This window comes from Leiobunum rupestre, chromosome 2 (assembly GCF_980474605.1).
Source record: "Leiobunum rupestre chromosome 2, qqLeiRupe1.1.hap1, whole genome shotgun sequence".
Classification (NCBI taxonomy): Eukaryota; Metazoa; Arthropoda; class Arachnida; order Opiliones; family Sclerosomatidae; genus Leiobunum; species Leiobunum rupestre.
In genome coordinates, this window is record NC_143385.1 from 7,835,453 (window position 1) to 7,852,138 (window position 16,686).

Genomic DNA, 16,686 nt, shown 5'->3' on the forward strand with positions numbered 1-16,686 from the left:
ACAACTCACTTTTATTGTTGATTTTTAAAAGGCGCCCAATGTTAAAACCCGGGTCAAATATAATCCCATCCAAAGTCTTAACTCGCGACACGGCAACATAAGTCATTCCGAGGGAAATTCGTTAGGCCCAATGTCCGCAACTGCTTTCTCCAGAGTTAAACCTTGGGAACATGAATACTTTAAAAACTTCCGAAATAAAACCAAATAAAAAGAATTGTTAGACTCCCAGCTTTGATTCTTTTATAGCACTGATGGGCCAAGGAGTATAGAGTTTTTATACGCGCGATCTTTACAAATATTGGAGGAAATCATAAATACTGTTTTATCAGTGTTTACGTCTAGGAGGTTCTTATTTAGCCAGCAATAGACTTTTTTAAGTTTTTTATTTATACCAGTAATTAGATAATCCAAGTCACGATCGCCGTCCAATACTATAGGGTGTCGTCCGCAAAAAGAGTAAAACAGTAGTCAATTTCGGTAATATCATTAATTAAGAGATTAAAAAATATGGGGGAAAGAATTGAGCCCTAAGGTACCCCTTTAAATATTGGACGGCTGTCTGAGATTAAGTTTGGCTAGTTCTATTGGAGAGGTAGGATTTAATCCAGTTATAGGGTAGACCACGGATATCTAGAGAGTACAATTGGGATAGGAGAAGCTTATGGTTTACCGAGTCGAATGCCTTCCTGAGATCCAGCAAGACACCGATCGCAAAATTTGCCCGAGTCAAGGTTATCGACAATTGATTTGTATACACGTGATAGAGCAGGTTCAACACTAGATTTATCACGGACGCCAAATTGATTGTTCGAGATTAGATTAAATTTTTTACAGTAATTTAAAATACGTGAGTAAAAACACTTGTCAAAAATCTTTGCGATAATTAATAAGATAGATATAGGTCTATAATTCGATGGGTTACTCTTATCGCCTTTTTTAAAAACGGGGATAATTAATGGTTTTTTTAGGGCTGATGGGTAAATACCAGACGATAATGTAAGATTAAACAGATATGTCAAAGGGGTGACTATAAAATGTGCGATTAATTTGACTTAGACTTTAGATCATTCAAAAGCGCAAGAATTTCCCTTTCATCGGCTGGAATTAGCCCCATCAAGCCGGAAAAGCTCACACGGTTATTGACAGGTTCATTCGCTACCGGTTTAGGCATTGACGTAGGGGCCGGGTTAAAAAATTCATTGAACGAATTAGCACTTATCGAAGGCATCGTTGCTTGTTGATTATACTTTTTACACCATTAAATCGTTTACTAGTTTCCAGGTCTTACGACAATTATTACTGTTCAGTTCAAGAGAGTCTTTATAAAATTTAATTCTGGCGTTTCTCACTAAATTATTACATTTATTTCTTTGTTTTACATAAGCGCTTTTGTTGACTTCGTTTGGGGATTTTTTGTATATCTATTTTTTAGCTTGATTTCAGATAATATGTAAGGATAAATCCACTTGACTTGTGGATGGCCGTGTGAGGACGACCACCAAATCCCCCAACGGGTGGTCGGAATACTTCCGCCACGGGGGTCCCCACCCCTGTCCCCACGTATCCCCCCGTTGGCGTGGCCGTTACACTTATCTCACCCTGATTAATCAGTTATTGTGTTGACACCTATGTGTGTATCTAAAAAAAAAGGGATAAATCCACTTGTGACTATCGCATAGTAGGGAAATCTATCATTATAGTGCTTAGAGATAAAAGCAAGAAAATTGTCAAAGGCCTTGTTTATGTCATTTGAAATTAAAATTTTGCTCCAATCCTTACTTTTTATAAGGTTTAGAAATTTATTCAAGTTGTGCTTGGAAAAAATTCGTATTTTAATCGGCAAGGATTTTTTTGTAGGGCAAACAACTCGAGCAAACAGAGGAAAGTGGTTAGTCAATTTAATAGTATTTAAGACCTCGACCGAGACTGAGATAGTTGAGAAAAAATGGTCAATTAGGGTCTGGTAGGTTGGGTGACAAATTGTTGCAAACCAAAACTTATAGTCAATTCAAGGAGACGAGAGGAGTTGAGAGACGAACTTAGCACATTTATATTGAAGTCTCCGACAATAATTTTTTACTAGTAGGATTACCAATTTTTTATAAGAGACGCTTCGAGGTTACTAAAAAAAGCTTCGTAATTATTTCCGGATCTACATAGCACCGAAATATAGATTTGGCCAACTTTAATAGTATACATTTCAAGCCCAGTTCACACTATACAATTACTTGGGCTACTTAAATGTATCCAACTAATTGTAATCAAGAAAATTACATAGTGTGAACAGAAATAGTTGGTACCATTGTTACAATATTTCTGTTCACACTATGCAATTTTCTTGCTTACAATTAATTGGATACAATTAAGTGGCCCAATTAATTGTATAGTGTGAACTGGGCTTTACAGTTATCAGATAGGAGACAGGCTTCCTCAATAGATCCAAAAATAATGTTCTTTTTTAGATAAAAACCGACACCTCCGCCAACGCGACTTTTTCGACCAAAACCAGCGAAGTTAAAATTTGGGTAGGGTTCGAAGGAATTATCGCGGAACCAAGTTTCACATAGGGCAAAAATGTCAACATCTAGAGATAAGGATACAGACGTAGCCAATAAATTAGCGAAGTTAGCGTTCGCACTACGAATATTGTTATATAAGATATTTAACATTTAAAAGCAGTAGAGAAAAAAAGTTTGAAGTTTGATGTATATGTACATATTTTTAGGTAGCTTTAGGGGTTTTTATAACACTGTTAGTAGGGAACTCGTATTTGAAGACTTCGCCAGCAATTGATATGGCATTAGTCGAGATCCACTTGTATTTTTCAGGGATGCACTTTTTAGCAAATTGGCGTAACTGAAACCTAGCCAACTGCTGGTTAGCCGTATAATCGTGTTCAATGTCGACCTTATCCTCGTCGCCGTCATAGTCATCATCATCATCATCATTATCACCATCTGTGTATTTATTTTAAAATGAAGCAGAGTATGAAGCATTTTTCCATTTATGCTTATTGAGAATGTTTTGAGACGACCCGCAGAGGCCATGGTCTACAGTACTTTCCCCTGCCATGAGAGGGATAGGCGAATAAGCAACTTCGTGTTACAAGAACTTCGGAAGTCGTAGGGAGCGAATGGGTCGATTAAAATAATTAATTTGAACTAATATTACTGCCGTAGATAGTGCCATCTAGGACTTCAAGCGCTCTCAGTTAAAAATTCAAAACATTAGAAAATATTCTGTCGTAGTTATTTAAACTGACGATTCTTTCTTTGGGTTCCTCTTTCTTAGCTTTGGTTGGTAGAGGCTTTGTATGGTCTTCAGCAGTTTCACTATTTATTTCTTGACTGAGGTCTTCCACTATTAGAACATTTTTCTCTTGTAATTTTTTGGCTTAGGATCTTTCTACGGTTTGGGCTCCTACGTTTTTGTCCCACTCTCCCACTCTCTGGTTTTTGTCTTTTTGATTTTGGTGGAGTATTTTCACTAATAATATGAATACAATGTTATTAACAATGACAACACTGAAAACTAAATTTTACCATTTCAATCTTTAGATACAGGTACATCAATAGAGTAAGAATCATCACTGAAAAGCTTATCACTGGCTGCAAGGTGCTCATCAGATGAGATAATATCACTCAAAATGTCACAGTCGGCGTCAATCCCCATACAATCTTCTAATTTAAACATTCTATGTGCATAGGGATAGTGTTAGAATAAATTAAATAGTTCAACCAAAGCATAAAAAAAATACTTTATTAAACTCATTCTTCACTCTTTTTCGCCATTGCACTTTTTAAAACTACTCTCTTTTTTTTAACAAACGTGTCACGTGGATTGTTATATTTCCGCGTTTTGTCATTTTTGCCGTTAGGTGCCTCTAGTAGCTGGTGGTTTCTCTTGGTGGCCGCATAGTGATAAGATTGTCATGTCCTGCTTTTATTGGTCGATGATTAGAACTACCAAGGGCAAGATATATCCGAAGGTTGCAGATGGAGTATAGTTTTAAACGAGCTGCAATCAGCCTTCTGCTTAATTGTTTTTATATCTCTTTCGTTGGAGTCAGGGTGTCCGGGGACCGCAGGTTAGACCTAAGGACATGAAATTTACATGCCATCTTTACCTTTTACAACTAAAGGGCCTGTTAAAATATGTTTTTGAATTCATGTATTAAATAATTTGGGAGAGCAACTGTCTAGCCGACTGAAAAACTAGGCCTAACTGGAGCCGTTAATGAAAGCAACGATGACTTCACAATTTTTGAACTAAAACTTATATATCGCGTTATTTTTTATTCATGTATCGTCATAACAATTTCTATTTATTTTACGCACGTGCGTGAACGATTTCGTCTACACAATGCGGTATCGTTATTACTAACAATATTTTTACCATATTAAATTTACCCATTAAACTAATTTTCTATACACTCCCTAGCCTTGAACAACGTTCAAAAACAAGTCTAAGCCTAACTTAGTGCCCTTAATTTTAATCTACATTTTCTTCATACTCTAAATGGATAAAATAATTTAACAGGAGGTAATAAACTAATTCCGCTTGGCATTCTAATTAAACAAAATCTAACCACACCATCTCTACCCTTAAAAGTCTGTTCAATTCTTCCTATTTTCCACATCAGGCGTGGTAGCTAAGGCACTTCAAATAGGACAATATCGCTTACTGAAAGAAACGGCTTGGTTTTCTATGTATTCTATGGAAAGCTGATCGTAGTTCTAACATATATTCTTTTCTCCAACGCGTCCAAAATGTTTACATGAGGTTTTGTTGGTACTTAAGTCCCTTTGTAGGATCGGGTTGCTGAATGAGTTGAATAGGTGATTCCTTAAATACTTGAGGTGGTTGTCCAGTTATTCCAGGGCCGGATTAAGGGGGGGGCAGGGGGCCAGCCAAATGGGGATTATGGGGGCGCCCAAGAAATTAAATTATTGGAGACCGAAAACCATGCTTGCGCTCCATAACGGCCCGTACGGTTAAGGGAGCAAATTACGGTTGCGCCACACATCACGTCCGTAGTCTAAATGTTATAAACCACAATTTTCACAGTATTATTCTTCCACGATATAGTTATTAGTTTTTGAATTACACTATTCTAATCATCTAATGCGACATGTGTCAAAAATATTCGTTCTTTCAACTCTAGTTGCTTACAAAGTTTCGTTAGTCCACATTTTGTTTTAATTTCGTCGCGAGTGTTGCTCCATCCAAAACGTTATTTTCACCATAGAGATCATTCACGGAAAATAAGAAAGTCGTCAGTTAAATTTATACGAATAGTTGACAGGAATGAATGTAGATATCTTTTTCTATAACCATTTAACTTTGCGAAATTGCGAGTTTGTTTTGTCTTTCAGTCTTTCAGAATTAAAAGAGTAGTAGGTAAGTTTTATGTAATCTTTATTTGAAAAAAAAAAAAAAACAACAACAACAACTTTGAAATGAACGACAGCCACGGTACTGCGACTCTCGGCGGTAGATTTTATGGCAGTTGTGTTTCGATATGCCACACTGTCTCCGCACCAGATGTGTCGCTACTCTGACTATATCTCATCTGCGAATCTTCCTACCAGAGATACTGACAATATAGAGATATGAAACTCCCTATACATCGCTGCGACCCCTTTTTTTTTCGTTAACGTCGGCGCCATCTATCAACCGGGAGAAAGCTTTTTCTTCCCATGTTTATTTGTAGTAGGTTTACGTTTTGAATGAAATTCAATGAATCATATGTGCAGCTTTAATAAAGAAATACGATTGCTTAGAGGATTTTCAATACAATTTATTAAGATAAGATAAAAAGTAAGTTTTTAATTAATTATATTTAATTATTTTAAGAAAGTTCATATATTAACTATTTTTTATGTTATTTTAGACCTTTGTTACTTGAATCAGGGCCAGAGGTTAAATTAATGATCATTAATCCAAGGGTATTTCTGGGATAAATAATTGGAATATTATTAATCCAAGTATATGTTATCGAAATGGTTAACGACTCAAATGTTTGGTAAGTATTTGTTAATGTTGAACCTTAAGTAATTTGCGATCTAGATGTTTCTGGGCTTTGTCATACTTGTGGTTTAAATTATGTTTTTCCAATGTACTAGGAATGGAAAGTTGTACAAAAAAATTGATTATTTCTTTCAAGTAATCAACACATGGAACATGCTGATGCATCTCATCTTTTGAAATAAACCAAGATTGATCGATTGTTCTTGAAATAATTCTGGTAATCCTCTCTTTGACTTTATTCATTTGTATTACCATTGGGAAAAGTTTATCAAACTTGTCCTTGATCTCAGATACGTTGCTCTGGAATCTTTCAGTTGGTATTGTCAAGCCACTGAATGTTGATGTATCACGAGACTTAAATGATGCTAATATATTTGACTGGTTGAGTGTTTGTTTTTCATCTACAAGTTTGGTTTTGCATTATTCACAATTGTGGTTTTTATTACAACGAGATAAGACATATCCTGAAATGTAAGATAGTTTGTTTTGTTTTCCAGGCCCTTGGCTTTCAAGTGAACTTTTACAAATTTGAAAGTCTTCCTCCGAACATGCCCTGGGATAATAATTATTTGCTGATGGAAGACTTTCATCATAATCATCTGGAATTATTATATGGGTCTTATATAAGTTAATGTTAAGAAGGAATTTGTCTCGATATTAGGTTTAGTAGCCTGCTGAATTTAATTGTAGGAATTTCCACAGATAAAGAAAATCATGTTAAAATTTAATAGTTGTTTTGAATGAAACTGTTTACAATCCTGTTCTGTAGATATAGTTTCGCTGGAACTTGCTGAAACTGATAATATTGTTGCGCTCTTCAGGGGCGTAGGAACGTTCTAGAAGTTGGAGGGGGCAAAGTGAAACCCAAAGGGGTCTGGAGAATGGTTTTGAATTTTTAATGGAGTGTAGCTTTTCCAAATGCATTTGTACATTTTTCTACTATATACATTGGCGGGAAAAGACTGAAATTTAAACACAGTTGAGGTTCTATAAGCTTTCTATGCTTTTAAAATGATAATTTGAGCCTTGCGAAGATTTTAACTGAGAGGGGGGAATAACATTAGTTGCCCCTCCCAGTAAAATTCTAGGGAGGTGCATTGCAATCCTTGCCCCCCCCCCCTGGTTCCTACGCTCTTCCACTATTTCTACAGACAGTTTACTAGATTCTATTTATATGACCCCATTACCAATGTATAAATTTCATCGTACCAGTTGTTTTATGATTGTCCTTGATATCATTTTCTACTAAGTTCTCCGGAACCTTTACGTTTGAGCAACTAGCTAAATTATCATTCCCTTGGGAAATATGTTTCATTTAAATTAACTTATAAATAAACAATACTTAAAACTCAATTTTTACTTGTTGGCTTAAATTCATTTGAAAATATTGTTGGAATAGCGTTTGATGTCAGTCTGTTTTTGGTTTTACTATTCATAAAACAAGAATCCTCAATGTCGGGCGCATATTTTATTATGATGTAAATGTATCGCATCTTTCAAATAAAGATAGCTTCTTCCGACATTATCAGCTATTTCTCAGAGCTAAGTTTATTGAAAAACCACATATTAAAGGTAGGCCTAACAAAAGCTATTAATTAATTTTTCCCACCGTTCTTTCTCTTTTGGAAACTTAAACAAGGAGATCCTTTGCTTTACTTTGGAACTGTTACAAAATTTTACAGAACAATTACTTCCAGGCATATTTCTTTATTGATACAAACCCTCAAGATGATAATTTCTAAGCCAAAACGCGTATATAAATTTTTGCGTCTGAAATCCGCTGTTTGGGATTTCGAAAAATACGCTTTCTCCCGGCCGTTAGGCGTCGCTCCGCTCAGGATTTTTTTAAAATTCCGGGGTCGCTTTTCAGGCGGAGTTTCATATCTCTATATTGTCAGTATCTCTGTTCCTACCGTGGGCCGTCACGCCGTGGCGTGTTAGAAATCTCAGTCGCTAACTGTCGCTTCGTCTACAGAGGCTGCATCGCTCAGTAACCTTTCGCATTTTTAATATAATAATTTCACATTTATAAATTATTTAGGCGACGGAGGCGAGTCACGAGTGAGACTGTGAGACTAACAAAGAATTGGAATTCACTGTTTATAGATAGTTATTTTAAATGAAAAAGTGAAATTAAAAATTATTATCATAATGAATGAAAAAACACCCAAAACAAAACTAAGTGGAGCCCAAAATAGAAAACGAGAAGCTGAGAAATCGAAAAGAGAACAAGAAGTTTTAGAAAAAGTACGGAAAATTACGTCCTATTTCATTTCCAAACATTCGCAGAACAAGGAAGCCGCGGAAGAGTCCGAAGATTCAGAGGATCAATCAAATTTAATCACCGAGACTCAGTATAACGAAACTAACGTATCTATTGATTTATCGTATGAGGATCAGGATTACAATGAGATTGAAAATGAGACCAAAGAGAGTGGGGCGGCAGTTCATTTAACTAAACATTTAGGAAATGACCCAGCACTTTGGAAAATTGATGACAATACTAGAAATTTGCGGCTCACCCCGTTATACAAAATGTAAACGATATAAACTTTTTAGAGACGAAGCGCCTAATCGGTAAAAAACATAGACAATTATCTTTGGTGTGTGATACTACACGAAATAAAAACTGCGAAATACTTTGCAATCAGTGTAGACTCTACCCCCGACATTGCAAAAATCGATCAATTAACTCTCATTTTTCGATATGTTATCCGAGACGGTACTCCTGTAGAGCGTTTTTTTTTAAATTCATGCCTTCAGTCGGTCATAAAGGCCTTGATATGTTACAAGCGCTACTATTAGAATTTGAAGAGCAAGGAATAGACGTAAAAACTGTAGGGGTCAATCTTACGACAATGTCAGGGTTGTACAAAGGATTGCAAGGACGTATTCGTCAAGAAGCTAAGTACGCTGATTACTTACCGTGTGCCGCACATTCCCTTAACTTAATCGGAAATTGTGCAGCTGATTGCACAACTGTGTCAACGGATTTTTTTTATATTTCTTCAAGCAATCTTCGTTTTTTTCCCCGCATCTACACAACGATGGGAAATACTTACAAATCATTTGAGAACCAATTCTGATTCCAAAGCTGTAAAATCTCTTTCGGAAACCCGATGGTCGGCTCGAAATGATGCTTGTGAAGCTCTTTTTAATGGTTACAAGGAAATTAAAAACGCTTTAGATGAAATATCGAACGACAATTTACAAAAACCAGAAATTCGCCATGAAGCTAAAACCCTTAGAGATAAATTATCTACCTTGGAAATTGCTTTTATGCTGGTTTTATGGACTCCAGTTCTAAAAAGGTTTAACGCGAGTAGTAAAATTTTGCAATCCGAAAACGCAGAACTATCTACTGTTGTGAAGGTTTACAAATCTCTAGAAATGTTTGTAAGTTCTATAAGGGTCGAGTTTGATCAATTACAAAAAGATGCTGAAGCTCATAGTGAAAAAACTACTTATAGGTGGGAGACTAGCAGGATAAAAACTCGTAAAAAAGCTTTCGATGAAGAATCGTCAAAAGATACTGAAATCAGTGGAAAAGATAAAATGCGAATTGAAACATTTTTTGTTATTACTGATACATTAAAAAATGAGCTTCTTAAACGGGGGGAATGTTATGATTCAATTCAAACGCGTTTCGGCGTTATTTTTGACCTTCCCAAACTTGACAATGAAGAAATTAAATCCGGTTCGAAAGTATTAACAGATTATTACCCCGAAGACATTGAACCTGATCTTACTTTTGAACTTCTTCATTTTAAAGGATTACTTTCTACAATAGAAATAAATCGTGAAAACGTAAATGCTCAAGAATTATTAAAAACGCCAATTGAAAAAAAATCAGATTGTATGTTTCCTAATATCGAAATAGTATTACGATTATATCTTTGTTTGCCATCTTCTAATTGTTCTGGGGAGAGATCTTTTTCAGCTCTTAAAAGAGTGAAAAACTATTTGCGAAGCACCATTTCACAAGAAAGACTCAGTTCTTTATCTCTACTTGCAATAGAAACTAATTTACTTAACCAGATAAATTGGGAAGAAACCATAACCAAATTTTCAGAAAACAAAACTAGAAAAGTAAATATTTAAAAACGTAACTTATCAAACTCAATTTAAAAAAATGTGTAATTTTTTGTATAACACAGCATACACTTTTTGTAAAACAAATCATCAAACAAATTCTTTGTATAGCTCATCATACACAGGCTTCTTAATCACTGTGTTGAATTTGATTATAACGTGAAAACCATTAAATTGTGTTTCCATCCAGAGTCTAAGTATGATCTTTTGTAATATGCAGCTGAGCTAACCGAAAAAACGGTAGGTTCTTCACATGGGGTGGGGGGGTGGGGCAACTGCACCTGGGTGACAGCCAAATGGGCGTATCTTAAAATTTTGAGGACCTTTTTTAAGAAAATCAATAATATAAAATATTATTTAAATGGGCGCCAAGTGAAGAGTGCCCCCGGGCGCTGAGCGCCTTAATCCGGCCCTGAGTTATTCTGTTACCAACTAGAAAATGGCTCGTTTGGGTCTTGAGACAAAAAGGTTAGCGGATGAGAGTTGACTGTTCATATGTTAGGCGAGCTTGGCCAAGTGTTTTCCTAAAGGCAGTTTTAACACTACTCGTTTCCACTCAAATTCTTCCAGATCAAATCCAAATCCGCATCGGCTCTCTTAAAGGTTTTAGCATTATCACTAATTAATATTCGCACTATTTCTCGACGCGACAAAAATCTTCGGAAACTCAACAAATACTTTTCGGTCGATAAATCACTAACTATTTCCAAATTAACAGCGCGTGTTACAGCGCATGTATACAGAGCTATGTATCATTTGGTTCCCTGTTTCGTCAAAATCGATCCCCCAAAATCGACCCCACAAACCTGGAAAGGTGGCGCTTCTGTAGTTCGTATAGTTGGTAGCGGTGCCAGAGTTTGTTCAGCTGGTTTAACTCTATATCGTTTACAGCGGCCGCTAGCGTAAATTACTTAAGAATCCAATAGCTTTCTCTGATTTCTACTAAAGTCTCATTTACTCCAGCGTGATGCAGTCGGACGTGGTGATATTGCACCAAAAGTCTAGCGAGCCGACTCTTAGAACTTAAGATCAATGGATCTTTTAGACGATACGAAAAGTTTCCTCCCAGAAACAGGGTCAGCGATAATACAGGGTGTTTCAAAAGGTTATGCAAATATTTTAAGGAGTTGTAGGGGTGAGTTGAGAATCATGCCTGTTTTTTCCTATTTTCCTACGATGAATTAAAAGAGCACCAGAGAGCTTCAAAGTGTGGCCTACTAGCCCCTGGAAGTAGGCTGCAACAAGTACAAAACCAAACAGCAGGGAAATGTGAGCATTAAGGTTTGGGTTCGTGTTATAGGTAAAAAGGACTTTGTAAACAAATCGAGGTAACCAGCGTAAATAAGTAAACTTAAACACTATTTAAAGTCTAACTGCAACAATGGAATTCACTTCGGAAGAACTGGCGGATATTCATCTCGTGTATGGACTAGCGGATGGCAATGCTTGGCTACTCAACGTCTCTACCAGGAATGGTACCCGAATCGGCTCATCCCCGTCTCACGGACTTTTACCAATGCCCATCGTCGATTACGTGAGACAAGCACATTCTAGGTACGTTACTTAATTTTTTACTTGAACTTCTCTGCGACTGGTTCGTTACAAAAGTATTGTTCGTTTAACAGAACAGGAACAAAGTAGGTCAGATTGAAGAAGATGTGCTAGAGGCTTTCAACGACAACCCGTCAACAAGCACACGTGCTGTAGGACACGAAATGGGAGCCAGTCATTCGTCCGTTTGGCGGGTCATGTACGAGAATCTTCAGTACCCTTTTCACAGACAGAGAGTACAAGCATTAAATCCAGTGGATTGGTCATTACGAGTGGATTTCACACGGTGGTTCTTGGAGCGTTCAGAACAAGATGTCTTGTTTCCTAAAAGCGTCCTTTTCACTGACGAAGCTACTTTCGGAAGGGAAGACAAATTCAACACCCACAACCAGCACGAGTGGGCACTCGAAAACCCGAAAGCCACGTTTACACGTGGTTTTCAGGAGCGATTCTTGGTTAACATGGGGGCTGGAATAGTTGGAGACATCTTGGTTGGCCGTTACATGTTACCGCAACGACTCACTGGAGCGTCGTACCTGGTTTTCCTGTAAGATTTCTTGCATAATCTTCTGGACTACGTACCACTAGCGACTCGGTGACGTATGTGGTTGCAGCGCGACGGGGCTCCTGCTCACTATGCCTTGGCGGTATGGGAAGAACTAAACCAGCGATTTCCACGCAAATGGAAAGGGAGAGGAGGTCCAGTATTATGACCTTCGAGATCAGCCGACCTAACTCCGCTGGACTTTTTCTTGTGGCGATGGATAAAAGATCTGGTATACGCCACGCCAGTAGATTCTGACATTGGTTTGGTGGCAAGGATCCAAGCCGCTACCGAACAGATTCGGAATACACCGGGAGTATTTCAACATGTACGTGATCCCCTACTTCGACGCTGTCGTCTTTGTGTAAGAGTTGAAGGAAGAAACTTCGAACATTTATTGTAACTTGTACAAAATACACATTTTCCTACTTTGTTCTTCTGTGTTTAATTAAACTCATTGCACATATCTTATTTACTCATTTGTTTTTGTTATTTATCTCAATTCCCACGCATTCGCTAATTCATCGTACCCCTGAAATCGCATTTCCCTGCTGCTTGGGGTTGTGTTTTTGCAGCCTACTTCCAGGGGCTAGCAGACCACACTTTGAAGCTCTCTGGCACTCTTTTAACTCATCGTAGGAAAATGGGACAAAAACAGGCATACTTCTCAACTGGCCCCCTACAACTCCTTAAAAAAATTGCATAACCTTTTGAAATACCCTGTATAGTCGGCTCGTCAGGTAGATTTTTCTCTTTCTGTAATTCTTCAAATTCAAGTGAGAAGTTCTCCTTCTCATCTTGCAACACGCGTAATTCTTTCAGCCAATATCATTTCTTCAGCGTCAAAAGGTCCTGCCTTCTTGATTTCCCTGCTGTGGGGCGGCGGGTCTCCGTATAAGGCGCAGTGGTCCTGTTTCCCGGCCTTTTGGGGCCACACCGGGTGTCCGGTGCCAGCTGTGCCTGGTAACGTGGACCTCTGTGTACCCATCGTTCCCCTTTAGGAGCTCTTTCTGAAGGGTGTGGCTCTCTACCTACGTACACACTCATCCCTTACTGTCAAAACAATAGTAAATACTACGGTTTAAATAAAAGCATGCTGCTGTTTTGGAAAATATACAACATTAACAGTATTTTATACAACATTATGCTGTTTTATGCAATCACAGTATGTAGCACTCAAAAGTACTTCTTCATATTGTTAATTTAAAAGTTATGGGTTCTCAAAACACAATAGTTTGTGGTTTGCGATACTTTATTGCAACTTGCAGTTAAATTCACAATGTGTTAGTGTTTTTTGAGAGAAAAAATAGTTGCTGTAATAATAACAGTAACCTTTTAGGAAAATAACAATATAATGGTATATAAACAAACATTACACTACTCCCTTTGGAACAGTAAATTGCTACAAGATACACCAAACGTTGCCTTAAACAAAACAGTACCAGAGATCCTGGCAGTTATAGAGAGGCGAAACTCCCTATACCCTAAGCAAACCAGTTTTTTTCAAATTTTTGCCGATCGCAGCGACGCCTGTACGTGGGGAGTAATCGCAGAGATCCTTGGATTGTTACCGTTGTTTACAATTTTTGCGTCTCTCGGCTTGAAACGGGCGCTTCCTTCCGGCCGAAGGGCGGCGCTGATGCTTGCATTTTTTTGTCAGGTTTGTGGCGGAGTTTCGCATCTCTATAACTGCCAGGATCCCTGACAGTACGTTGCCTCAAATTGAGCCTCAAACGAAACAGTACTTTGCCTCAAATTGAGCTTCAAGCGAAACAGTACTTTGCCTCAAATTGAGCTTCAAGCGAAACAGTACTTTGCCTCAAATTGAGCTTCAAGCGAAACAGTACTTTGCCTCAAATTGAGCTTCAAGCGAAACAGTACCTTGCAGCCAAAGCAACAGCACGTTACTTCAAACTAAATATAACGTTGCCTCAATAGAATAGACATACGATAAAATAAAAGAGCGCGATTTAAAAACTATTTCAGATAAGTCACGAGCTTTATTGGTTAGTAAAAATTTACTGTAACTATAACATTTCTCATAAAAACACCTAGCATTTAAAATGTCAGCGCGATATTTATTAAATCTTGGCGTGATATTTCAATATTCGGCACAAGATTTATTAAATAACCGCACGATATTTATGTATTTAAATTTTTAGGTGCCCCTATAGATTTCCGCAGGTTCCAAAAATCACTACTAGGTGGCGCGAAACGTTAATAGGAATAAATGGCGATGCAGATTTACCTAACAGCGAACCTTACTGCGCGGAATTATAGAAAAATCAGTACTAATTAAACAGATAGCTTAGACTAGGCTTCAAGAGACCGACGAGTTCGTGCTTTATAACCAAGTATTACAGTGTTGGTGTGGTTTGAATGAAAAAACTGTACAAAGTTTCCTAAAAATGTACTTAATACGTATCAAAAATTTTACTTTTCGATCATAAATTTACAAAATGTACTAAATACGTATTCAAAATCTAAAATGTTTTAAAAAAGTACAAATGTACCACCCGGAACATCAGTGATGCAAGTGACAACTTAAATTATTTTTTTTACTTTTGCCGTTGGATAGCTATCTTTTAAACCTTGGAAATATTTTACAGGGTGCGTCATAGGCCTATACGGCGTTATTTGTAGTTTCGTTTTCGAGATAAAGCTTTCGGGAAGTTGACATCGAGTGCAGGCGGGGAAAAACCGCGCTAGTCTAGCATTGAACTTTGTTCACGGGACACTGTCAGACTGCTGTGTCGGGCTCTCGGCTTAGGTCGGAGATATGAGAAATTCTAGTTTGGAAACTGGAAGAGACGTTTAAAACCGATCGCCGTGGTTCATATGGGCTCTCGTTACCTACTTTCGGACGTAAATAAGGTTTTGCTTCGATAGACTTGGTATTACACGATGAACATAGAGTACCCGGAAGAGTGCAAATGCACATTGGAATTCCTCCAGAGGTAAAGTTATGCTTTAATTGTAAACAGTATTTTTGGGAAGTGTTATAAACTTCTCACAATTGCATGTTGTTAATATATTTAAATTATGATTTTAAAATATGCGGTAGTGACTGATTTGGAATGAGCCCAGCTAAAGAAAGACCTGGCCGCTGTTTCAGCATGGGCGGATAATCACGGAATGTCATTTAACGTCAAGAAAGTGGTGTCAACTATCTGGGCACCAACAACCCCCGCGAACGTTATCGCGTAGATGGCTCCCCCCTTCTTAACCCTGACGCTCCCATTCGCGATTTGGGATTATGGATAGATCCCTCCTTAACATTTAGTAACCACACAACACGTGTTGTCAAAAAACTTAATTCAATCAAAGGCCTGACACGTAGAACGTTTTTCTTTCGCTCCCCGAAACTTATCCGCACGCTATACAACTCCTTGGTGCTTGAGCAAATTAACTATGCCTCCCGCCGCTGCTAGGCGACCAAACTCGACTAACGAAGGCGCGTAATCGCTTCACCAAATTAACTAAAGGTCTTGCCACTCTACCACCAGACGAACGGGATACGCGCCTTGGCCTTGATGCCCCGCTACTTCGCCACGCAATTAACGACGTTGTGCAAATCTGGAGCATGTGGTCTGGTGAATCTGCGCTAACCGCCTCAACTCTCTTCCAGTTCTCTACTCTCCACAAGAGTAAAGACACTGGGCCATCGCGCTTAGATTTTTAAGCCACGTGTCAAGACAAATGTCCGCCGTTGGTACCTTGCGTTTCGTGCTGTCGAAAGGTGGAACTCACTGCCCCCAAGTGCCCTTGACTGTGTCACGCGCTCATTGTTATCTCCGTCTTAGTGTCACAACTTTTGGGTTCACTATTTGTATGTAAATATCCTTTTGTTTATATCTTTCTGGTACCCTATGGTCACAGAATGTTTCCTGTAAGGCTACACACAAGCTATAATTAGCTTCGTAGCCATATTCTTTTATTTCAAATAAATAAATTAAATTAAAGCCACCTCCAACAAACCCAAAGGTCTTTCTCTAATAACAATAATAGGGAACTACGACTCAACCAATGAAAAGTGTGTTAAGCATAAACATGTCATAATTATCTGATAAAATCACTAATATACTTTATTCTAATTTCCAGAAATTTAGAAGATGACTAAATTTTTGTAAGAAAATCTAATAAAATTTCAAAACGGCTGTTCTGTTTTTATTTTTTTATTTTTAAAAACGCTAGATTTTTTCTTATTTATAATATAACTATTTAAAAGCAGCTTACTGTAATGGTCAGTAGTAACAAATTTGCATTCAACAGTTTTAAGAACGGTGGTTATCGTTAATTGAGCAATAAACTGTTTTGAAAACAGCAGACAACGTGCAATAAACATTGCCTAATTAGTTACAATAGTAACAATCTACTGTTCTTAAAACAGCAAACAGCTCCAATAAAAAGTGAGCATTGTAAATAATGAAGCTATAGGTATTTAAAAAAACAGTAATTGATAGTTAACT

At 37.6% G+C, this 16,686-nt stretch overlaps 1 long non-coding RNA gene across 1 annotated transcript; it reads left to right on the top strand.

Moving 5' to 3' along the window:
- Positions 1-5,731: 5,731 nt before the first annotated feature.
- On the top strand, positions 5,732-6,680 carry LOC149955996 (uncharacterized). The gene is made up of 4 exons (XR_016478141.1): positions 5,732-5,820; positions 5,894-6,025; positions 6,126-6,247; positions 6,321-6,680. It is a non-coding gene; the product is annotated as an uncharacterized LOC149955996 (long non-coding RNA).
- Positions 6,681-16,686: the final 10,006 nt, after the last annotated feature.